We start from the raw sequence: 25,541 nt of genomic DNA on the forward strand, positions 1-25,541 counted from the left end.
AAGATATAGGAATGAAGAGAAAATAAGGGATTTGTGAAGAGAGAATCACCGACTGAGATATTCTATCTGCACCCATGAGGGATGTCAGGGTGGACAGGGGAATGCTAATTTCTTTGCATTTAAGATCCAGGAGGCTCCCATGGGACCATTGGAAAGAGTTTAAGAATCCTGTAAGTTTGGGAGGAAAATCTAGTGTACTTGAGAAAGCTCCGTCTATCTGTGGCAGCAGGAAAGAAGGACTTCTCTAAGATCAGCCTGTACCCCATACTTTGGAGGAACAGAGATATCGGAGTGTTCCCTGGAGTTAGCTGTTTGGAGTTGTTCTGAAATACACTGAAGAGGTTTTTTTTTTTTTTTTGCCAGAGATCTAGAAGACTTGGGAGCCAGAATTTGAAACCCAGAACTGAGGAAGAAGTTCAGCAGCAGCCAGTCAAAGAAAATACATCTGGTGCCCATCACTGGCATTATACTGTCTGCTGGTGCCCAGTAAGAGGCTCCCAAGCTCTGTGGAGAGACCCATGAGAAAAGTGCCACTGAAGAAACAAACAAGGTTTGAGACTAGGGTCTGGCTTTCTCTTAGGCAAAGCACACAAGGATCACGGCACACACCTGACCCAATCAGAGCGTGTGCATGGGGACAGCTCCAGCAAGAATTCTTCTAGCACCTCACTCTCTTCCCTCCCATTTTGAACCTTCTGCACAAGCAGCCCAAAACTGAGGAAGAGGGAAAAGTCACTCGAAATAAAATTGGATTTTCTGAGTTCTGAATTAAACCTGTGTTTTAACCTAATGTGGCCCTCAGTATAATGGTATGAAAAGGCCAAAAAGCTGTTGGAGTTTGTATCTAGGAGGAAAATGCTCCCACTGACTGCATCATAGATAGTGAAAAATAAAAACAAAGTTTGAGTGTGGCTGAGACATGAATTGTACGTATTTGCTGAGGATCTGTTGCTTTTATTAGATTTCCAGAGAGATCTTTGACAAAAAAGAAAGGTGAAGAAACAAACTTTTTTTCACTTTATAGAGCAGGGAAATGAGCTAAAACATGCTTATGTGCACAGAGGGCCTGAATAATGTCTCCTGATCCCAGCCCAGGGCTCTGAGACCAAAACCTTAGGGTTTTAAACGTCAAGTGTAAATACACAATTCTGCATCTAAGATCAGATTTTATGTACTTTCACATTTCTCTCCTAATGAGCAATCCCAGGGCTGCAGACCAATTTGAAGCATAAGGGAAAAGAAAAAAAAAAAAACATGGGGAGGGTCTGGCTTTCTCTTAGGCAAAGCACACAAGGATCATGTGTCTCTATAATGAGACTCCAGTAGTTTCTAAGCCATGGCCCCACTCGCTGCCAACCACATCTGTCTGCACATTTGATGGACTGCAGACTTCATTTGTCCAGGAGGCCCTGATTACCCTTGACAGGGCCAGAAACCCAGAGGCCCTCAGGCTCAGGGAGGCAGGGGGGACCTGAAGGGTTGGCCTTCCTAGGGGAACTGTGTCCTGTGCTTCAGTGGCCTTGTTCATGGCTGGGGTAGAAGAAGTTTGTGGAGGCACTTCCCTTTGTAAGGAGACAGAGGGAAGTTTGAAGTCTTTGGTAACATCCTGCTCTTGGTGGTAGAAGGAGGGGAGGATTGTGTTGAAACAGGCTAGGGTAGAAACCTGGCTTCTACTCATTAGTTGGAAGAGAAGAGGTAATCAATGCCAGAGGGTATCACGACCATTTATTTTAAATAGAAGAAAATTTGGCAGCATAGTTGCTCTTATCTTCTCCTCTTGCTCATTTGGATCACATCCTCTAATCACCCCACAAACTTCTCGCTTTCCTCTTTGTTTGGTTTGGAGTTACTTGTTTGTATCCCCTCACGTCCCATAAACTTCTTAAGACTAGAGATAGTCTACTTGTATACAAATACAAACACAGTCATCATTGCATTCGGTTTACGGTAAGTGCCTGGTAAATATTTGCCGAATATCTTGATCTTTTCTGTGGAAGACTGGAGCAATGTATAAAAAATACATTATATTTCAGGCCCACTAGATTCCAGGCCTGATATATAATCCCTAACTTCTGGATGCTGTAACCTGCGGAGAGTTCAGACAAAGAGGTGAGTGTAGGATGCCATGAGTCTCTAGAAGCAAGAGCAAGATGCAGACACGGTGGTCAGGGTGCTTTCACAAGAAGAGGGTGTATGTAAACTCATGCCTAAAGGAATAGTTAAAGGAAGCTGGGACAATTGCAGGGGAAAAAAAGGTTTTCCAGGAAGAGAAAAGAACATGGTGATCTTCCATCCCAGGAGAGAGCCAGATACTCAGCGAGACCAAGCAGAGTGTGCCAGGGAAGAAAGGCTCTGGATGTTCAGAGGGTGTGCTGGAGGAAGTGGGGCTTTGATTCACTTTATTTTATATTTTGGTACCAGGGATTGAACTTAAGGGCACTTACCATAAGCCACATCCCCAGCCCTATTTTTTATTTTATTTAGAGACCGGTTCTCATTGAGTTGCTTAGTGCCTTTTGGTTGCTGAGACTGGCTTTGAACTCCCAATCCTCCTGTCTCAGCCTCCCAAAGTTTATTCTCAACATGCTTTTCTGCCTTCCCCTTGGTCATGGGGATTGAAAGCCTGGGAACCACATTTCCCAAACTCCTTTGTTACCAGAGTTCTGCATCAATAAGATGCATTCATGTGAGAGTTGAAACGTAGAAATAAGGCAAAGGTCATATTTTCAACCAGTCATAATGGACGTGAGGAGTTCAGCAAATGTGAATTTAGCAGGAGACTTTGAGTCCCCAGGCCATGAGGTAACAATTCCTCCCGGAGGTTCTGGAGATATTTTGAAGCCAGTCAAACTGAACTTAGAAGGAAGACAGAGTAAGAAGGCAACCACTACCACAGAAATGAGGAAGAAAAGGCTTTGAATTAATATAGTGGCTAGAGAAATGAAGTAGAGGGCAGATTCAAAGTTCAAATAAGATACTGGACATGGAAATGTTTAGAGAAATCAAGAAGTACTATGCATAGAATAATAAAATTAATATTGCATTAATGAGAGCAGTATTTGATAAGATTATGTCTACCCAACCGGGGAGGTAGCTTAGAATTATTCCCTTCGAATCTTAGCCAGGGACATTTGGGGAACTCCTTCAGGGTACCATCCACTGTACCCTGTTAGTGTATCAAACAAAGCTGAATGCCCTTATAAAAGCCTCATCCTAACCTGCACAATGGCACTGGAAGCTGCCTTATAAAGAAGTATAAAAACTTGCCCTGGGTAACCCATAAGAAGATCAAACCAGGGTCTCCTGACTCCAAAACCAAGTAAGTCTTGCTATTCTTCTATGTTTCCTCTAAGTATAATGTGTCACAGGAATGTCCCAAGTGAGATCAATGCAGGTATTCCAAGTAGACCAGCGGGTGGGTTGGCAGGTATAAAAAGTGGAGAGGCTCATTGAGAGTGTCTCATTGTGCCTACCAAATGACCATACTGTCCTTGTAGCAAAAATACCTACCTCTGTCCCACAGCAACTTTGCCATATTTCTTACTGTGGACTATTTATGTACATAAATAGCTCTCATAACTCAATAATATCAAAGTCAATAGTAAAATAGAAATATATACAAGGATTATGGACAGTAGTTCCCATTGGCCAAGCTTGACCAAAGCCAGAGAACAAAGGAGACTGTGGAAGTGGTCCATATCAATCAATTTCTTGGAACATAAAGCAGGGAAGAGCTAGATGGAGAGTAGATTGGAGGAGTAAGTGGATGATACACAGCACAGCTCCTTAATCCTGAAAGGAGTCCTTTCATCAAACTTGCCTCAATTACCACTTTGCATGCTGGGACAAGGAAAGTACACACACGTATAAACATTTATCATAAAATGAGAATGTCCTGAACCTACTGTCATGTAACTTTTCAATTTTAAAAATTACATTTTATGTGAAATATACATAAGATTTGCTTAATCATTTTAACTGTATATTTAATGACATTAAGTACATGCACATCATTGTATACCGATCTCTCATTTTGCCCATTTACATTCCTACCAACATGCAGAGGTACAACTTTTTTACATCTTCACTAACATTTGTCTTCTACTTTGTGTTTCATAGTAGTCATTTTAATGGGTATGTATTGTAATCTAGTTGTGATTTTGATTCGCACTTCCCTAATGAATAGTGACATGAGCATCTTTTTGTGTGCTTTTTGGCCATTTGTATAGCTTCTTTGAAGAAATAATTTGCAAATACATTCTCCCATGAATTGCCTTTTAATCTTATTGGCTCAGTTCTTTGATGCTCGGAAGTTTTAAATTTTGTTGTAGTCCAATTTAACTATTTTCTGATTTGCTGGTGATTTTAGTGTCATATCCCAGAAATCCAACAGCATAAAGTTTCTCTCCTCTTTTCTTCTAAGTGTTTTATGATTGTAGGTCTTTGGCTTATTTGATGTTGATTTTTGTGTATGGCACAAGCTAAGTGTTCAAATCCACCTACTTTGCATGTGTATATGCAGTCTTTCTAACATAATTTTTTAAAAAAGACTGCTTCTTCTCAGCTGAATAGGCATGGCACCCTTGTCAAATCATTCAACCTTATGTGAGGGTTTTCTACTCTATTCCATTTGTCTATATGGCTGTTTTTTTAAAATACCAGAACCACATTATCTTAATTACTGTAGCTTTGTAATGTTTGAAATCAGAAACTTGCTCCTCTTTTTTGTCATTTCTCATTGATGTTTTTCCTATTGTTTTTCTATTCTTATGTCATTCATTTCTGCTCTGATCTTTATTTTTTTTCCTTCAACCAATGTCAGCCTTAGTTTATTGGTGATTTTTTTGTTGTTGTTGTTTCTAGTTCCTTGAGGCGTCAAGTTAAGTCATTGTCACAGTTTGTCCACTATTGCTAAATCAGAATGCCTAAACCAGGTAATTTATAAAAGAAAGAAGTTTATTTTGGTTTATGATTCTGGAATCTGGAAGGTTCGAGAGCATGGTGCTGGCATCTTCTCGGTTTTTGATAAGGTCCTCAATGTACTATAAGTGAGTTTTGGAAAACTGGGGGCAAGTGGGCACATGAAGAAAAGATAAAACCTAGAGGTGGACTTGTTTTACAAAGACCCACTCTTTTGAGAATGAACCCACCTCTCTGAGAAAGTCATTAATCTCTTAACAACCTAATCCCCTCTTGAAGACCCTCCCCCCAATGCTGTCACACTAGCAATCAAATTTCAAAATGAGATTTGGAGATGACAAACCAAGTCAATCAATAATTGTTGGGTTTTTGTTGTTGATGGAGGAGTGTTTTTTGTTTTGTTTTATTTTTTGAGACATATTTATTCTTCATGCACAGATTTACTGCTATCATTTCTCTTAGTATGATTTTTTTTGCCACATCCCGTAAAATGACTTTTGTCATTTTGCTATTATTCTGTATGTCTTGATATGCAATGTTTCATAGTTGTGGAAATTTACATTTGTCCAATTAATTAATTTGTCCAATTATATTTTCCTCAGAAGTCTCTCATTATTTCCACCTCTTCCTTCTGCTATTGATTTCTAGTTCTTTCCTCCTCCTTGGTTATTAGAAAAGACACTCTGTATTATTTCAACCTTTTAAATTTATTGAAGACTTGTTTGGTGGCCTAACTTGTAGTCGAACTATATGCTCTTGAAAAAAAAGGTGTACTTTGCTGCTCTTGGGTGGTATGTTCTGCATATTGGTTAGGCCCAGTTGGTCTATAATATTGCTGAAGTCCTCTGTTTCTTTGCTGATCCTCTGTTTGGTTATTCTCTTCATTTTAAAATGCAGACTGTTGAAGTCTCCTACTGTAATTGTAGAGCTATCTATTTCTCCCTTCACTTTAGTCAATGTTTGCATTATATATTTAGGAACTCTGATGTTTGCTTCATATATGTTTATAATTGTTGTATCTTCCGTGCAAATAGACTTTTGTTAATATATTTTTTTAGTTGTAGTTGGATAAAATACCTTTATTTTATTTATTTATCTTTATGTGGTGCGGAGGATCGAACCTAGGGCCTCACACATGCTAAGCGAGTGCTCTACCACTGAGCCACAACCCCAGCCCTGCAACTAGATTTTTATACTATGATATAAATGTTCTTGATCTCTTTAAACTGTTTTTGAAAAAAAAAGTCTATTTTGCCTGATATTAGTCTAGTCAATTCTGCTTTCTTTTGATTACTATTTACCTTGAGTATCTTTTTCCACCTTTTCACTTTCAGCCTAGGTTTATATATTCTAAAATGAGTTTCTTTTAGACAGCATATATTTGGATCCTATTTGTCTTTTTTAAGAAAAATCCAGTCTGCTAATGTATAACTTTTTATTGGAAAATTTCATCCATTTACAAATAAAGTAGGTACTAATAAGGAAAGATTTACTATTGTCATTTTTTGCTGTTATTGTGTATGTCTTATAGCTTCCCCCAATTTCTTCCCTTATTGCCTTCCCCTGTGTATAGTTAATATTTTCGTAGTGCTGTGTGTTTTCATGCCCTTCCCATTTCTTTATATACTGTAGATATTTTCAGTGTGGTTACATAAGAATTATATATATAACATCTTAAAATTATACCAATATATTTTCAGCTGAAACCAGCTTAACTTCAAGCACATAGAAAACCTCTACTTTTTTACAGTTCTACTCACCCCACCTCAATTTTTGTTATCAATGTCAGTAGTTATATGGCATTTCCATTAATGTAAGATAAAGGATCATATTTTTTTCTCTTAAATCTGTGGGGAAAAAAAGTAAAACTAAAGTTATGAACAAAATTTTCAGTAGTGCAGACTTTTCTATTTGTTGGTGTATTTGCCGTTAGGAAGAACTTAATTTTTCACATGACTTCAAAATACCGTCTGGTGTCTTTCCAACAGAAAGGATTCCTTTTAGGCTTTCTGGTAGGGAAGATTCGTAGTAATGAATTCCTTCAGATGCTTGATGATGTCCCATGAGGACTTTAAGCTTTCTTTATTTTTCTTCAATCTTTTTTCTTTTTGCTCTTTAGACATCAGAATCTCAAATGACATGTCATCAAGTTTGCTAATTCTTTCTTCAGCCTGTCTGCTATTGTATGTCTTTAGTAGAATTTTCAATTTAGGTACTATTATTTTATAGCTTCAGAATTTTTTTCTTTTTATCATTTCTACCTCTTTGTAAATTTTCTCATTTTGTTTGCATATTGTTTTCCTGTTTCCTTTAGTTGTCTGAGTTTTCATTTAGCTCTTTGAACATATTTAAGACAGTTATTTTAAAGTCTTTGTCAAGGAAGTCTAAGCCCTGTACTTCTTAAGTGTCTGTTTCTGAAGATTTTATTTTTCCTTTGAAAATTCCATCTTTTCCTGTTTCATTGTATTTGTTGTGAGCTTTTGTTGCAAATTCACCATTTGGAGGAAAACAAAAAAAAACAAAAAACACAACTTTTACTTTCTTTGCAGCCTGGCTCTGTGTGAAAGAAGACCTTTGCTAGTAAGCCTAGAGTAAAAAATTAGGTCTTTTCAGGCCTTTTCTGAGCATGCATCTTCCTTGGACCTGTGCATGGGTTTCCTTAACTTCCACATAATCAGCTACATATAAAATAGCTTAATATTCTTGTCTGTGCTTCCTCTTTGGGGTGGGGGTATACAGTTGTAAGTCAAAACCTAAATAACACATATATGCATGTATTTAAAATAAATGTCTATTGCCTTCTTCTGTCATAGTCTTTGTCCCTAGACATCTGCAGGTTGCAGTCTCCCTCAGGTGCCTGGAACCCACCACTGCTTTCACTCACATCCATACTGATATTCAAGCCATGCCACAGTTCTCAATGGAGCGCCAAGTCAGGTGAGGCTAAAACAAAATAGTTCCTTGGGTAGCCCCCAGATAAGCCAAAATGTTTTAAATAATGTCCACTCTTTTCCTTCTGCCCCAGGGGAGGAAATTCAAGTTTGATAGCTTTCTTCTGACTGTGCTGCCACACTTCAAAGTGGCTGGAGCAAGCGTGAGCAAAATGTCACATAAGTCCCCATTGTGTTAGTGTGGCTTCTCTTGGTTGGGCATGCACTTGGTGGCTGCAGCTCCTTAACTGGTTTCTAGAACTCCCGCAAAGCTCTTTTGGTCAATCTCTTGTGTATTTTTGTTTCTAGGGGCCTCCTGGTCCATCATCTCACTCATCTAAGTAACTCCTATGTAGGTGACATAACTGAAATTGCCCATAAAAGTAACTTTCTGTCATAAACTTCTTTCTGGATATATATATATATATTCATTCCACATTTTAGGGAATATGCTTTCTAATGTATGTTATTGTACTTGTATAACCCTGATTGCAAGTTGATCTGCCCTTATAATTCACTATGGAATAGAGAGAGCATTTTCTTCAAAGATGAATACATCTGGACCATATTCTGTTCAAGGTAAATTAATAATAACTAGCAGAGCTAATTCTCTTAGTCATCCAAGGAGACATGCCCATTTTAAACATGCAAACACTTATTTTTAATAGAAAAGGAGGTTACCATTTAATAAAAATTATCATATAATAAGACATTGTCTATATTTATTATTATTTATTATTACTATAACTTCTATTCAGTATCCACAAATGACTATGATTTTATTTACATCATTACATGTTCCACTTAGCATAGAAAGTTGATATTCTGCTTGGATTTAAAAGATCATTAGTTCTTAGACTATTATACCTAGAAGACACCTGGGGTCTTTCACTGTGGAGAAACCCACTAGTGTGTGTAGCTATTAGTTTTTTTATGTGTTTCAAGTAGTGTTTTGTTTGTATAAAGTGGAGATACTCTACTATCCCCTTTGGTATAGTGTCATTAACAAAGGAAATGAAATTACCATCTGAAAACAATTTAAAAGGTAATTTAAACCTTCACTGCCTCTTAATGCCAAGTATGAATCCTATTCACAGCACACAACAAATCACCATAAATAAAATCTGTTCTTCAGTCAGCTCATCGACACACTCTTTCCCATGACCTAACACACACACACACACACGCACACGCACACGCCCACGCACACGCCCCACTGTGCCCGATCTCTCCTCTCTCCCTCCTACCCTCCCTAACTTTTTAAAAACAGTTTTCTAAAACAAGCTTGTGACATCTTTCCTCTGTTGTTTACCACTCCCTGCCACCACTTCACCTACCTCTAACTAACCTCCCTGTTCACCCTTCTCTGGCCCAGGACCATCTGCAAGATGGAGCCAACCGTGTTCTTCCTGTTTCCCACAGTATTTCTGGATGAAACAAGAGAACATATGTGAAAGATCTTTGTAAATTGGAAAATGCTACAAAAGTAATTCAACGTATATTAGATTTCATATTATTAGAATGTAGTATTAGCATGTGCAAAGCCGTCTATTCCAAGTTCTTACAAATTCTTCACAAAGAAAAACAGGATAACATTCAAAACTTGAATCCGGTACATTATGAAAGTGTGTTCCAGAAACAGGTGAAGACCCTTTGATATTGCCAGGCTCTTGACCATGTGTTCACATCTCCAAACCTGATGGGTGTGTCTAATGTCCCTGGGGCATACTGTAGTGAAACCCCCACAGGGATTTCAATGAGAGCTTTGATACGAATTGCAATTCATTCTAATAAAATCTACAGATCCTCAGCAAATGAGTAGGTATAATTTACAACCAAGCTCATGAGAAAATCTATCTTCCTGTGTCATTTAATGTTTGAAACACCAGATAAAGGTACATCTGCTCCAAAGAAGAACTTAATGTTTGGGTTGGGGGAGCCTTGGAAAAAAAAAGAGGAAACCTGAGTTAATTCTTACAATAGAAATGAAATCTAGGTTTCTTCTTCTAAACACATAATAATTCATCTAAGCATCTCACAGGTGGAGGTAATTATAATTATCACTATTTTACTAAAGGGGTAACAGAGGCTCCAAAAGCTAAAAAATTTTACACAAGGATATATGCCTGGTAGAGCAGGAAATGAGCTCAGGTCTGTCCCATTCTATGGAACCTGATCTTAACTTCTTGCCCACCTGTGATGGAGGATGGACAGGCTCCTCATCTCACTCCTGCCCCTTGTCCCTTGGACCTAGGAAGGCTTGTGATTCTTAGCTTCTTCATCTGTCAAATGGATACATTGGTATCTACTTATAATTCTGCCACATTAAATTATTAAATAAGGCTAGAGAAAATGATTTTAACATGTGAAAATAATCATACTAGTTTATTTTAAAAAGTATCCTCTTTTTTTTAAGTAAATTCAAAAAGTTTGTATCTTCAAAATGATATGAGACATTTAGTTATTTGAAAAAAAAATATGTAAACATCATGGACTTTCCAGTCATAAATCCAGGGTCCAGGTCCACACACACCAGCTGTTCTGATTTAGGCAAGTTACATAACTACTGAACCATCTGCAGAATGGGAAGTTCAGAAGAGATCTAAGGTAATACAGCTCCCAGTCCAGAACTCAGCAAACAGTAGGTGCTTAGTCCAGAAGAACTGAACTCATTATTCAAAGTAGCCGATGATCAATAATTCCAACACCTGGACCTAAGAATACAAAAGGATAGATATACATTGTTTGACATATAAAAGACCTTGCTAATTGCATATACAATTTTTTTTCTCACTTTTCTCCATCACTTGTGCCACTTAATCCAAATCACTACTCCTTCTCAATTAGTCCATTTCAAGACTCTTCTTTTGTTCTATTGTTGCCCTCCTCCAGACAAGAAGTAGAAATCTGACTCCACTGACTACATGATCCCTGTGTCCTGATACTAATGCTCACATATGGACTTCATTTACATTAAATCAGGGCTGGTTTGTGTCACCAATAGGCTATGGTAGAGCTGGCAATGTGTGACTTCCCTGCCAGGCCATGAGAGCATTGAAGCTTCTAGCTTGGTCTCTTAAATTGCTTATACTCTAAACAAGTCATTTCCCATGATGTGAGGTCACTCAGGAAGAATGGAAGATGCTTCCTCATGTAAAGGCAAGGTCACTCATCAACAGCCAGCACCAACTTGCCAGCCCTGTGACTGAGTAAGGTAGACAGTCATCCACAGTTGCCTGGAACTCTCCCAGATTTAACAGTGGACATCCCCTATACTAGGAAACCCCTCCAACCTATACAATACAGAATCTTGACTACTCTATAAGTGAGTGACCTTGTATGTGAATCCTCTAATCCCAGTCAAACCCTCAGATGCTGCAGTCCTACCTTCTATGGAATAAATTGTCTCTTCAGCATACAGATGTTGAAGCCTAATCCTCAAGGTGATGGTATTTGAAGATGGGGCCATTAGGAGGTAATTAGGTTTAGATAGGGTCAGAAAGGTGGAGTTCCTATGATGATGAGATCAACAATCTTATAAGAAAACACCACAGAGTGTTCTCTATTTACATGCATACACACACACACACACACACACACACACACCACACACACACCCCTTCCCTCTACATGAATATGTGAGCAAGGAGAAGGCCATTAAAAAGCCAAGGAAAAGGGTTCTCATCAGGACCGGAATTGGCCAGCACCTTGATCTTGGACTTTCCAGTTTCTAGAATTATCAAGAAATGAACATCTATTGTTTAAACCACCTAACTTACTGTATTTTTATAGCAGCCCAAGCACACCAATAAACCAGCCAACATCTAACTGAACCTCTTGAGAAAACCTGAGCCAGAAATGCTTAGCTATCCCACTTTTGAATTTCTGACCCTTGAAAATTGTAAGAGATGGCAAATAGTTTAAATGACTAAGTATTGGCTCAATTACAAGGCTACAGCAAACTAATAAACAGGTTTCTTTGTATTTTTGAAACAAATCAAGTAATGTCACTTAAGTTCACCACCTATCATGGTACAATCTGTGCATTGTGTGAAGGCTAAGGGAGTACTAGATAAAATTCACCCATGCTTTCTTTACTACATCCTGTGGGTGGGGTTTCATCTTCCCAGAGAAGAGAGCCTTTTCTACTTTGCAAGGAGGCTGCATTTATCCCTGATGGGCAGCCATTGCCATCTGTCATCTCATGCCCTAGGATTGGAACTTACAACACCAGTCCACTTGCAACAGCTCACCTGGGACTCCAGCTCACCAGCTGCAGATCATGAGACATCTTGGCCTCCATAGTCACATGAGCCCTTTCTGCTTAATAATATAATGAATTTAAGGTAGGTAGATTGCCCGCCTCCCCTGCCTTCTCTTACCTCTCCTATTGGTTTCGTTCTCTGGAGAACCCTGACTAACATGTCAGTTGTGATTCTTACACTAGGTGTAAGTGGTATACAAAGGTGACAGCAATGAAATTAAAAAATTGAGAACTTGTCTGAACATATTTTTTCAAATATTAAAACGTATTTGCCAGAGAAAACTTCCTTCCCTGTATACTTTTTGGTTATCAAATAGCTCCTTTGCCTTGAAGTCCTCCAGCCCTTTGCACTGATATGGATTTCTCTGCATCAGAATGGCAAGAACCAATAAGACCAAGGATGATCACCTCATCAAATACTGCCTGTGTAATCAGTATGAAATTAGTGCTAGTTTTAATATTGGTACTTTTTCCAGTATAGATTTCATTTTCAAATATATACAAATAAATTTGATTATATATTTTATTTAGCTTGTTTTTATCCAATTTATTGGAATGGTATATATTCAACATTTTTATATAATTTAACTTGATTTTTACCATGCTTATAAAATGTTTATTCTGAAGGTATTAAATATTGCATTTCACTTTTTTTAAAATTTTATATTTGGAACATTCTTATGAAATATTGTTATTAATGTCAGCATTTCATTCTACTAAAATAAAATTCTTGAATGTACATATTATGGCGCTTTTTTTTTTTTTGGCTTTAGTTTGTGGGAATTGCAACTCTAACACATATAATCCCTTCTCTCCAGGAGTCTGATTTATCAGCAATAGGAGATGCCTGCTAGAGGCCCATCTAGATTTAGTCAAGTCTTTCCAGGTGAAGGAGTTAGGTGGATGACAACCCAGAAGCAGGGAACAGCAGGAATAAGATAAGAAAATCAGCAAAGGACAAACATGAGGACTATAGTGAAATGAGGAGACAAATGTCATGATCTACCCATGTGGACATACACAGAAGTGTGGTCAGCTAGGGCCGGCCTCCAGAAGCTGCCAACTGACTTGTTCTCACAACACTGACCCCTGATTTCTTCAGTTACTAGTTGTTTTTCCTTAACTGCTATTGAGAATGATTTTATATTGCATCTGTGCGTGCATAGACGGGAACCATACACATATGTAGCTTGTTTGCATCTTGCCCAAGCAGCAGACCCTCGGCCCTGTTTCATCATGATTTTTACATTGTACAGCAGCCCAGCTATCCAGGAGGTATGCTATAGAAACTGCAAAGACAAATTTTAAAAAAAAAGGCAAGATGTTTGGCTTATGTGCCAAATTGGATTTCATAATGAGTATTGAAACCAGGTCCCAATCAAGGGTCCACTCTCCAGGCCAGGTGACGAGATGCTAGCACATGCTCTGCTGCAGTCCAAATAAACATCAGGACCTGCACTGCATCCTCTTGATGCCTACAGGGCATTCTCTAAACCACCGCTTCCCCTCACCCATGCATGTGTAAGTACACACTACCCGCCACCCATACACGTTCTACAAAGAACTCCAGCTGATTGGCAACAAGTTTGTTTTCCTCTTCCTGGCGTCCAGGATACCAGACACTAAAAAAGGGAAGGTTGAAGGAAACTCATAATAGATTTAGCACCAATTCTGTTCAAAGGCCAACGCTGTGCGCATTGCGTACACTGTCCCTAGCTCCACTGTTCCACGCTTGCCAGTCCCAATTTGCAGTGGAATGAACTAAAGTTTGAATCCTAGTCCTGTCACTAATGAACTGTGTGGCCTTGGGGGAGGGAATGGTGGAAACAGGAAGCAGTTTGCTTTGAGGTGAGAAAATGCAACACATGTAAAGAGTTGACACACACACACACTTATGACAGACCCAGGCGCACAGCAGAATCATGTGATATTTATTTAGGTCTATATCCAATGTCAGATAGTTATAACCTTATGGCTCCCTTGCTACACAAATCCAGAAAACCCTGTTGTTTTTTAACCCAACCATCTTCCCCAGCCAAAGGGAGGCCGAGAAATGCAGTGTTTTCGCCAGAATTCAATCAGTGTTCTGCTCAGAAGGCAGAGAGGAAAGTGGGTTGGGAGATGCAAATAGCAGTTTCTACCACGGTGGCTGAAAGGAACTTCAACATCAGTGACACTGGTAAGTCTTTGGTTGTTGTCATTTTCCAGGAGTAGAATGTGCAGTGTTAAAAATTGCCATTTCTGAGCCAAGCATGGTGGTGCATGCCTGTAATTACAGCCACTCAGGAGGCTGAGGTAGGAGGATTGCGATTTCAAAGCTAGCCTCAGCCACTTAGGGAGGCACTTGCAACTCAGTGAGACCTTGTCTCTGAATAAAATATAAAAAGGGGCTGGGGATGTGGCTCAGTGGTTAAGCACCCCTGAGTTCAATCCCAGTACCGAAAAAAAAAAAAAGCCATTTCTGGTAGTAAGCACATGAATGGTATAGAAAAGTAAAGAAAGTAAAGTTTTTGAGAACTTTAGACATAGCAACATATTTTTGAAAATTTTAGGAATATTAATATAGCATTTGGGAAACGTTAAAAATATGTCAGTATATGGGGCTGATTTCTTCTCCTGCAATGACCAAAGCATAAACTTCCTCTTGCCCGGGACCTAACTTCCAACTCCTCCCCAGAAACCAGACCTACTTTTATTTTGGAGGCCTAGGGAACTAGTTAAGCAAGTCAACTATACCCAATCCTATTCCATGGCTCCAGAACCTAGTTGCAGCTATAATCATACTATAGTATGAGTAATTTCATACCAACTAACCCGCATGAGTACAAACATTGTGTTGTACATTATCTTCTGCCCATCACCCAGCACAGCGACTGGCCTGTAATAGGTGTTCAATGTTTGTTGAATCAAGTTTAATGTCTCATTCGTCTACTTTACTGGGTTTCTTGTACCATCCATCCTGATGCCTGACCAGGAGCGAGCACTCAAGGAATGAACAAATAAATGAGTAAAATGCACAAATTCGTGAGGGTTAAAAAGATACACAAGCAAGAAAGTGAACTAAACCAATGGACAACTTTTTTTTTTTGGTGGACACAACATCTTTATTTTATTTTTATGTGGTGCTGAGGATGGAACCCAGCGCCCCTCGCATGCCAGGCAAGAGCGTTATGGCTTGAGCCACATCCCCAGCCCAATGGACAACTTTTATGTTGTGATTATCCCAATTTCACAGATAATAGCTGTCAAAAAAAATGAAGTTTTCCCCCCAAATTTTCAAGAATACAAATGATGGTTCTGATTTAAACCAAGGTTGATTGGCTTTATACATCATGTTCTTGGCTCTTCAGAATTTTTTGCCTGAGCTTTAAAGAGTCCCAAACATGGTTAATCCAAGTATGCTTCATTTTTATTTATTTGTTTCTTTGTTTGAAGCATATCATAAATTTAAAATTCCCCTAATAGCCTGATATTTGCTAAACTTTCAATATCTGCCTTGGGAAGCTTTCCAGCTAAAAAGGGAAGTTAAAAAGTCTTTTGTAGAATAAAGAATTTCTTCTGTCATATAAAGATGCAATTAACAAAATGTTATACTCTTTCTGTAGTGATATGGCTAGAAATGGGTTTAAAAAACCATGAGGGTCATGCAGTGTCCCTCCACAGTTGCCCCAGCATGCAGCCCTTCTAAGGAATCACTGGTGCAGTAATTACCAGGATTCAAGGACATATCCTTACTCTCTCCCAGCTCAGGGGCAATAGAGTTATTTTCTATAAGAGCACAGATGATCCACTTATACCTGCTATGTGACCCAAGCAGACAGACCACTCACAATGTCAAATTCATGGGCCCTTCACAGTGAACTTTGAGAGCCAGGTCAGGATGTGCTTGCTCCCCATGACTGCATATATTATGGCAGTGCTCCAATGCACAAGGTCTTTCAAAGGTCCTGATTTCAGGATATGTCTCTGCCATCCTCAGGAATCATGGCCCTTCAGTACCATTAATGATCCCAGGATAGCCAAAATATAACTGGTTGCTGGAAAGCTGAGACTGAGGCCATCTGGAACGAGTTTGGAGCCAGGACCCACCTGTGATGCATTAGGCCACAACCCCAGACTGGCTCAGTGGAGAGAAGCTGCTGGGGCCTACTAATCGAAGAACCTGGGGGAGTGTAATTGGAGAAGGGTGATTTTGGAGCACAGAGCTTGCCAGGATCTTTGTGCCTCCTGAGAGTGTGCAGGCAGGCTGTCTGCAGAAAGGGTTTAAATTTTCCACATCATGGAAGAAGAAAATGGCTACACATAGAGATGGTTTGTCTTTTCTCAGACACTTCCAGTGATAGGGCAGACTTGCCTCTCACAGGCACCACTGGGTGAAGGACAGTGGAGCCTGGCGTGTTGAACCTGAGATGTGAGGTCAAGCAGGCTACGTGCTAGTGTTAGCTCTGACTCTGAGACCTTTCTCTCTCCTCTCTTCCATTCTCTTATTCTTTTCTTCCCTCACTCCGATCTCTGTCTTTCATCTGGTCTACAATAGCCACTGTCTTAGTCTACTCAGGCTGCTACAATAAATTCCACCATAGACTGGGTGGATTAAACAACAGACATTGATTTCTCAGTTCTGGTGGCTTTCTAAGATGAAGGTGCTGGCAGTTTCTTTTCCTAGTGAAAGCTCTCTTCCTGGCTTGCAGATGATACCCTTCTCATTGTATCCTCACATGATGGAGAACCAGGGAACTTGGGACACTAATCTCATCATGGGCATCCATGGTAGTCTCCAGTGCCATCCATTTAGCAACAAATGCCATAATGTCATTCTTCTTTATGGATGAATAATATTCCATTGTGTATATATACCTCCTTTTCTTTATCTACTCATCTGTGGAAGGGCACCTAGATTGATTTCATATCTTAGCTATTGTGAATTGAGCTGCTATAAACATTGATGTGGCTGCATCACTATATTAATGCTAATTTTAAGTCCTTTGGATATATTCCAAGGAGTGGGATAACTGGGTCAAATGGTGGTTCCATTTTGAGATTACTGAGAAATCACCATACTGCTTTCCAGAGTGGTTGCACCAATTTGCAGTCCTACCAACAATGTATGAATACATCTTTTGCCCCACATCCTCACCAACATTGTTATTTGTATTCTTGATAATTGCCATTCTGACTGCAGTGAAATATAATCTCAGTGTAGTTTTAATTTGCATTTCTATAATTGCTAGAGATGTTGAACATTTTCTCATATATTTGTTGGCCATTCATATTTCTTTTTCTGTAAAGTGTCTGTTCAGTTATTTGCCCATTTATTGATTGATTGGGTTATTTGTGTTTCTGGTGTTAAGTTTTTTTGAGTTCTTTATATATGCTCTTCAATTTCTTTGGTATTCTATAAAGTTCTATAGAACTTTTAGTTTAGTGTTCTATATAAATTTTTATTGTAGAGGTCTTTCACCTCTTTTGTTAGATTCTCAAATATTTCATTTTTTAAAAAGCTATTGTGAATGGAATAGTTTCTCTTTCAATTGATTCATTACTGATGTATGGGAATGCAATAGATTTATGGGTGTTAATTTTATATTCTGCTACTTTACTGACTTAATTTATGAGTTCTAGAAATTTTCTGGTGGAGGTTTTGGGTCTTCTAATTATGAAATCATGTCATCAGCAAATAGGGGTTGTTTGAGTTCTTTTTTCCTATTCTTTTTTTTAAATATATTTCTTTTAGTTGGTGATAGAACTTTATTTTTATTTACATGCAGTGCTGAGAATTGAACCCAGTGCCTCACACATGCCAGGCAGATTCTCCACCACTGAGCCATGACCCCAGACCTTTCCTATTCTTATCCATTTAATTTCTTTCTTCTGCCTAGTTGTTCTGGCCTGAGTTTTCAGGGCTATGATGAATAAAAGTGGTGACAGAGAGAATACTTGTCTTGTTCCAGTTTTCAGAGGGTATGCTTTCAATTTTTCTCCATTTTGAATGATGTTGGCCTTCAGCTTAAAATATATAGATTTTATAATGTTGAGGTACCATGACAGCTTTTCTAGTGTTTTGAACATGAATGGATACTTATATTTCCTCGAGTGCCTTTTCTGCATCTATTGAAATAATCATGTTATTCTTGTCTTTAAATCTGTTAATATGATGAATTATGTTTATTGATTTTCATGTGTGGAACCAACCTTGCATCCCTGGGACAAACCCCACTTGATCCTGGTGCACTATCTTTTTAATATATTTACATATATAATTTGCAGTTTTTTGTTAAAAATTTTTGCTACTACATTCATCAGGGATATTGGTCTGAAGTTTTCCTTCCTTGATGTGTCTTGTCTAGTTTTGGTTATCAGAGTGATACTAGCTTCACAGAATGAGTTTGGAAGGGTATTTTCTAATTCATGGAATAATTTAAGGAGGATGGGTGTTATTTCTCTGAAGGTGGTAGAAGTCAGCTGAGAATCCATCTGGTCCTGGGCTTTTCTTTATTAGTAGGCTTTAGATGGTGTCTTCAATTTCATTACTTGAAATTGATCTGTTTAATCTTTCTGTGTCCTCCTGATTTGATTTGGGTAGGTCATATGTCTTAGAAATTTGTCAGTGTCTTCAAGATTTTCTATTTGATTAGAGAATAAATTTTAAAAATAGTTTTTAATTATCATCCATATTTCAGTAGTGTCCATGGTGTTATATCCTTTTTCATCATAAATTTTAGTAATTTGAGTTTTATCTCTCTTTCTCTGCATTAGCTTGGTTAGGGTTTGTCAATTATATTTTTTTCAAAGAAACAACTTTTTGTTTTATCAATTTTTTGAATTTTTTTGCTTTGATTTTATTGATTTCAGCCCTGATTTTAATTATTTCCTGTCTTCTACTGCTTTTGTTGTTGATTTTTTTTCTTCTTTTTCTAGAGCCTTAGGATGTAATGTTAAGTTATTTAGTTGGTGACTTTCTATCCTTTTAATGAATGACCTCAATGCAATGAACTGTCCTTTTAGAACTGCATTCATAAAATGCCAGAGATTTTGATATGTTGTATCACTATTCGAATTTATCTCTAAGTAGGTATTTTAATTTCATCTCTGATTTCTTTTACTATTCACTGGTCATTCAATAGTGTATTATTTAGTCTCCAGGTGTTAGAGCGGCTTCTGTTTTTTATTTTATTGTTGATTTCTAATTTTATTCTATTATGATCTGATAAAATGCAAAGTATTATCTCTATTTTTTATGTTGCTAAGAAAGTTATTCAGTCATTGATGGATGAAATATGATGTATATGTCTGTTAAGTCTAAATATTCATTATATTTTTAGTTCTATAGCTTCTTTATTTAATTTTCATTTGGACAATCTATCCAGTGGTGAGAGATGTGTGTTGAAGTCACCCAATATTAGTGTGTTATGATCTATTTGATTCTTGAAATTGAGGAGGGATTTTTTGATGTATATAGATGCTCCATTGTTTGGGGCATAAATATTTGCAATTACTATGACTTATTGATGTATAATTCTTTTAAGCAGTATGAAATGTCCTTCTTTGTCATTTCTGACCAACTTTGGCTAAAAGTCCACTTTGTCAGATATAAGGACAGACAACCCTGCTTGTTTAGGAGATCCATGTGATATTTTCCCAAACTTTACCTTCAGTCTGTGGATATCTTTGCCTATGAGGTGAGTCTCTTGGGAATAGCACATTTTGGGGTCTTGTTTTTTAATATAATCTCCCAGTCTATGTCTTTTGGTTGATGATTTTAGTCCATTTACATTCCATGTTATTATTGAGAAATGATTTTTGACTCAATTCTTGTTTCTGTTTTGAATTGGTTTCTTCTTTGTTTTATAATCCTGCTAGTGTAGTTCTTCCCTTTTCTGATTTTCACTTTTAGTTTTCATTTCTTCTTCTTGGAATAATTTATTGAGAATGTTTTGTAGTGTAGCCTTTCTAGTTGTGAATCTTCAACTTTTCTTTATCATGGAAGGTTTTTATTTCATGGTCAATTTTAAAGCTTAATTATTCTGGGGATATTATTCTTAGCTGGCATCCAATTTCTTTCAGAGTTTGACACATAATGTTCCAAGCCCTTCTAGCTTTGAGGGTCTGAGTTAGAAATCAGCTAAGATCCATATTCGTTTCCCTCTAAAAGTGACCTGTCATTTTTCTCTGGCAGCCTTTAAAATTCTATCTTTATTCTATATGTTAGGCATTTTCACAATACTGTGCCTCAGTGTGGTCTGTTGTAATTTTGTATATTTTGGGTCCTGTAAGCTTATTGAGATGAAAATTATATTTTTAATATAGTAAGAAATCTATAGAAATGTGCAAATGTTCTTGAAATTGGTTGTGCTACAAACAGAATTTATACTTATATCCTAACTCATTGTCATATTCTACAGTTGAAATAAAATACATAGTTATTAAAATGTATTGAAATGTTAATAGAGAATGTTTAATATAGAGATAGAAATGAGGATAATTTAAATACACACACATACACAAACATATATACATACATACATGGCTGTGGGCATTTTCTCATTTTGCTGCCCATCACCAATATCAATTAGATTTAGAAATACTTCAGCCTGGGAAGAGCTACGGCATAAATCAGCCTGTATCATTTGTAAATTAGTACTCTAAATTTTATTACATTTTTCTTATAATAATCTAATATAATCAATGTAAGAAAATAACATTAAAAGTCAACTTGCAAAATTTCCTGAAATGCAGTAGTAGAAAAAAAAAGCATAAGTACTGGAGAAACCAAAAAAAATTTAGACAATGAAAGTTCAAAGACTGCCAAAATTACCTTTGAAATTCTATAATTGTACTTTGGATTATGTTGATTTGGGAAAGTATCTTGATAAAACTGTAATTTCTAAATGAAATAGTGAGTGTTCTGTACTGGCAAGGAATCACATTTATAACAGTTTTTTGTTTGTATGTTTATTTGTTTTGAGACAGGATCTCACTATATTACTTGCCCAAGGTTGGCCTTGAACTCATAATCCTCCAGCCTTAGCCTCTCAAGAAGCTGATTATGACGTGTGCCACTGTGCCTGGATCCACTTTTGAGACATCAAAAATATGGTGAAAAATTTAGTGAAAATAGTTATAAAAGGAGATAAACTATTTGAATGAATCTTGTGATATAGATTATCCATTTTCTGGTTATAAAGCCAAAAGAAATGTCAGTGACATATCAGAGAGATTTCTGCATACCCCTGCTTATTGCTGCATTATCACAATAGCCTGGATAAGGAAACAACCTAGATTCCCATCAATGATGAATGGATAAAGAAAATCTGGAATATATACATAATGGAGTATTATTCATAAAAAGAATGATATCAGTCATTTGCAGCAAAAATAAATAGAACTGGGAGGCATTAAGTAAATGAATAAGTCAAACATAGAGAAGCAAATACTGAATGTTCTCTCTCAGATGGGATTCTAAAACAAATTGATCTGTATATAGAATACCGTTTATTAAAATATTAGAAAGGTAAGGGAAAAGAAAAATAGGTGAATGTTGCATAATAGTTTCCAAAACACAGTTAGATATAAGGAGTAATTTCTAATGTCCTATGGCACAATGGCATGACTATAGTTCACAATAATTTATTGTGCATTTTAGCAATAACTCAGAGAGAGAAAATAAAGTTAAACATAAACATAAACATAATGATGAGATGGAAATGCTAATTACCCCAATTTGATCAGTACATATTATTTACATGTATTGAAATATCACACTGTATCTCACATATATTTATAATTATTTAATCAAATAATGAAAATTTGAAAAAAAGATTTTAAGAAGATGAGTGTTAATGACCCTGATTGGGTTGTTGCACATATATGCATGCATCAAGTTATCACACTGCACCAAGAATTTGTAGGATCAAAATAATAATTAAATAACACTGATAATAAATATTTAAGGAGAGGGCAATGGTAATTATCCTGATTTGAACATTACAATTCTATACATATATTAAATTATCACCATGTATCACATAAATATGTACAATTATTATGTGCTAATCAAAATTTTAAATTTTTAAAAAGAAATAAAATTAAAAATTTTGTCAAATAAAGATTTTCTAAATTGGAGCAAAATGATGATATTCGTGAAAATGTTTAAGCTACATAGATTTGGATACACAAAAGAAAAATTATAAATATATGCACTTAACAGTATCTCTTCAGAGCTTACTAGATGCTACAACACATATAGAAAGAACTTTCACAACTAAAAATAAATAATATAGTCTTTTTAAAAAAACGTTAAATTAAGAAAAAAAGGCAAAAAAAAAACACAACTTGAAGAATATGGTGGGCAATTGTGTGAGGGAGAAAATAAGACTATACAGAAAAAAAAAACTAAATCCCTCAGGGAGTACTATGGAGAAATTTATTAAAGTATGTGGGTATGTATATGTTATTCTTTAACATACACACAAGCAATATACAGAGGTTTTCAATTCCCAGAGACATAATTCTTTTTTTTTACAATTAATTTTATTTCTGAATACAGTTATTTATAGGCTCACAATGCTAGTTTGTCAACAAATATTTCAAAAAATATTTGAATTTTAGCATGTTCCAAACTATCCCAGTTTGGTAATAACTTACGTGTCATTCTACCTATAAAGATGGGAGGAGACCATCTGTCCATTTTATGCGTGTCACAGTCTCCTGGAAAATGAGTCCTATGGACCCTGAGAATTTAAAAACATTATAGTTATTATACTACAAGGGTGCTCTTCTTTCAAAAAGGCATTGCTGATGAAAAAGGCAAATCTATCAATTCCGAGAGTCCATGTTGATGTCTTCCCACCCAATCCCTCTGAGTTAACAGTTCATGCCATCCATGTTTAAATAAACAAATCAGGGAAAATGACACAGATGAGACTCCTGCACCAGCTGGACCTGAGGGTTACAGGGTGGTGTTCATTTACTGAATAAGTTTGTGCTCAGTCCTTAGTTTGGGGTACAGAGATAGAAAAGTCAGTCTCTGGAGAGGGTAAAAGTGTGTTCAACCAATTACAATGCTAGCCAGGATACAAAAATGCTAACTAGAGGGCTGTGTCAAATGCAGTTCAAATGCATGGAGGCAGCCATTAATTCTGATTGGGGGATCCAGATCTGCTGTGGTGACATTAAGCTGAACCTGGGAGGATTTCCAGTGAGGAGACAGGATGTTGAGTACTGAGGGAAACAAGAGCAACCACAGCAAAAGAGTGAAATGTTTACAGAGCTGACGCCCAGAAAAGTAAGTGTGGGAAAAGAAAATTTTCTTTTGTAAGAACAGGTCTGAACAACACCCCTTAGCACCAGCAATAGTTGGCAAGGAGGGTGTTGTGTGAGATGTCACTCCCAGGGATTTAAAAGGATGATCCAGAGCACAGATGTGCACTTCTGATCCCCACTTCGCACAGCTGGAAGGTCCACAGAAAGATCTGGATGAGAACTGATATGACTCAACTAAAACATACCTGCAGATATCCCACAGGCTGGCCCAAAGACTGGTGTTTGGCAATAGAGGAGTTTTATATCCATTGGGATAAATACTTCTGTACCCTGTCTCCCTCACCACCCATCTACAAGAATAGTGACTCTGAACCTGTCTGAACACTTATTAATACCCAATGACCAAACATGCCCAGTAAGTGGTTCCACCTGGGATAGAACATGACGACAGGTAAAACTCAAGCTCAAAGAAAGGACATAACTTCATCCTTATCCTCTTTACTATTTGAACATGAGATAAATAAAACTGTGACATGAAAAGAGCATAGCTCTCAGAACTTTTGCCTTTTTGTTGCTTTAACAATGTTTTGTTTTATTTGAAAATCCAGTTAGACTCATAATTGAGAGTTCTTAACTGCCCTAGACTCATAATTGAGAGTTCTTAACTGCCCTTCACAAGAGTTTGGAGTTTCCTCTCTACCCATTACCTATAGCATTTTGTTGGTCCATTTGGGCTGGTATAATAAAATATCATGGACTAGATGGTTTGAACAACAGAAACATATTTGCAGTTAGGCAGGTTGGGAAGTCCAAGACCAAGATTGATGATTGATAGGAGCTTTCCTCTAGATACATGGATGGCTATCTTCTTGATGTGTCTTCACATGATGGAAAAGGCAAGGGTCTCTCTGGAGTCACTTTATAAGGGCACTTAATTCCACTTGTGAGGGCTCCTTCCTCATCAACCAAGTACCTACCAAATGCCCCACCCATCTCCTAATACTATCTCATCAAGTGGTAGGATTTCAACATATGATTTTAGAGGGACACATACATTTTGTCTACAGAACGCCTCAAATTCAAAGATTTATAATGAGTAGCATTATCCAATTTAAGAGTCTTGCTTTGGTAGCAACATGAATAACCCAGAGGAGGCATGATAATGTGTTAGATCACAAGACCAATTAAAAAGCTACTTTAGTGATTCAGCATTTCTCCTCTATCAAGCAATGAAACAATAGATTCAATAACTATTTAGAAAGATAAATCAACAGAAGACAGATACTGATTAGATGTAGAATATCATGGAAATGATGGCATCATGGAAGATGAGGAGACTTCCAATTGGTTTGTATGGGGGCTTAGTGGTAAAACATAACTTCAGTTTATAGAAGGAAAAGAAATTGTAATCTGGAGAGTGAGATATCAGATTAATTTTGTTTATATCAAACTGAATTTAGGCCTGGTGGATAGACTTCCAGATTAGAAATATCCAGCAGATATTTAGAAGCAATCAATGTGAAACTCAAAGTAATAATCAGGATAGCTAGAGTCACATGGGAAGGAGAAACACACCCTCCAATTGTTCTATTGATGGCTAAAAATTGAATGCTTTTTGTCCAGGAATCTGGCAGACACCCCAAAGAAAATTTGGTAGGTGGATGGGTTTTTTTTTCTTTTTTCAAATGCTCAGAAAAAAATAAATTGTGAAAATGCCAATAAAATCAGTTCCATGCCTTGTTCTTACAAACTTTTATTTTATTAGTTAGCTGTCCTTAACTTTGCAAAATCCTGTGTTCGTGCATGTCTGTTCTTTCTCTTAATAAACGCAATTATATTTTAATGCATTAGTTTGGAATACTGCCAAGAAGTTGCAAGCAACAATATGCAACTGTAACTGAAAACACCCAGCACCCACTTGGCCAAAAACAACTCTGTGAGGGACCACCCATTCACACAGCAGGATGGCTGTGCAACGTCCATGTTCTGCCCCCACTCATTATCCTGATGATCTAGGGAGAGGACCCACCAGGCTCGCTGGAAACCTGGACCTTATTTGGGAAGATAAGAAAAAGAGAATACACCATGTGGAGACTGAAATGCAGATATGGGTTTTGGAAACTCAGGCTCTGCTTTGTTCTTGACCAGCCTCATGAGTCTTAAGT

Source organism: Marmota marmota, unplaced genomic scaffold, assembly GCF_001458135.2.
Source record: "Marmota marmota marmota unplaced genomic scaffold, marMar, whole genome shotgun sequence".
NCBI lineage: Eukaryota > Metazoa > Chordata > Mammalia > Rodentia > Sciuridae > Marmota > Marmota marmota.